We start from the raw sequence: 1,569 nt of genomic DNA, 5'->3' as shown, positions 1-1,569 counted from the left end.
AGCCAGGTTGAGAAGCCAGGAGATCAGACAAAGCAACAAGGTAACCTTGAGTCGGATTGAACTCTGTTGCCTAAATACTTCCAGTTCCTACTTTGGAGCTTATATGGGGGAAGTGAAGGCTCAGCCGACCCCGACTCCTGTGACAGGGAGAGGGCAGAGGGCAAGGCCCTGATGGAAGCTTCAGGCCAGCCTTGCCCAGTCTGGGTGACAGCCGTAGAGTGGCAGGTTGGGCTGAGAAGCTGTGCTGGCCAGCACACCAGGATAAAGGCTGCAGCCTGACAATTACCTACACATACCATCTTCCAGCTCCGTCTCCCTCCTACAGAGAGCACCACCCCTATGTTACTGGCACTTGATGCATGATCACCTGTTACAGTCACCAGTTCATACCCATTGCCTGAGGATTGGCTTACTGCATGTGTAGGATTAAGCCCATCTCCCTTTAAAGAGGAAGCCCACACTGGTATTCAGACTTAGTGCAAGGCACTTGGGTGTTGACCCATTTGCACTAGTTACAGGAAAGATGCATTTCTTTTCCCCAAAACAGCATGAGGGGAACCAAAGACCAGGCTGTGATGTCCCAAATTCTTGCCCTTGTTCTCCCCCTTCCCCACTCCTCCTCCTCTCAGCAGCCAAAACAGAAATATATTAGGTCAGGAGAAAGAGAGCAAAATTAAAGGAGTGCATGGCTCAGTGTGGTAGCTGCTGCTCTGGAAAGGTGGGGACCATAACTTCCAAGTCTAGGCTTTTAGTCCTGGTGGGGGAGATACTTCCCTACTATACTGCCCTCTGCCTATTTTATCTAATAAATATTAAATGCAAGGTGCAGCGGCTCAGCTTCAGAAGGCAGGATGGATAATAAGTGGCTGGCTGACTACAGTATTGTTGAGGGAAGTTTAAAGAAGTGCAGGTTCAAATTTTTGATGAGGAAAGACCACAATCTGAGTTTCTGTTTTCTAGGCTAAAACAGGCTAAAACGTTGAAGGGTGCTCCTCCTACCCCAACACCACCAGCTCAGGACTTCCACACATTCGGAGCAGCATATCTGCCAGGCTAGCATGAGGCCTACTCTGTATACTCTATAGTTGAGTGGATGCTTGTGCATCAAAACTGCATGTGGAACAGGATCATAAACTTTGGATAAATGTCAGTGACACAGCTAGGGAACTGCCATTTAGACATGTAAAGTGAACTAGGATTCTGCCCTAGTGTGCTTCATTGGCTGGAGGCTGAGGAATAACCTTTTCCATCAGCAGACAGCTAAATTTAAGACCTTCCTATTTCTCCACTTAGGATGCAGTCAAGGAAGCGTTTATCTGTTGTGTCAGAGAGATGACATGGGAAGCCCATCTGTAGTCAAACCCCTAAGGTACAACAGCATTTAGTGATTGTGGGGCAGGTGGGGTTTGGGTGAACAAGGATTTGGGACAGTGGGCCCAACACACTTGGCATTCGCGCCCATTTCACATTGGTGTAACTCCACTGTGTCACAAGAGACTCCTTCTGATATACTCCCATATGTATGACAGAAAATTCCTGCCCACAAAAGCTAATTTGAGCCCTTCCCAA

The sequence above is a fragment of the Crocodylus porosus genome, unplaced genomic scaffold (assembly GCF_001723895.1).
Source record: "Crocodylus porosus isolate Cpor-Errol unplaced genomic scaffold, CroPor_comp1, whole genome shotgun sequence".
NCBI classification, from domain to species: Eukaryota; Metazoa; Chordata; order Crocodylia; family Crocodylidae; genus Crocodylus; species Crocodylus porosus.
Note: the sequence above shows the minus strand (reverse complement) of the source record.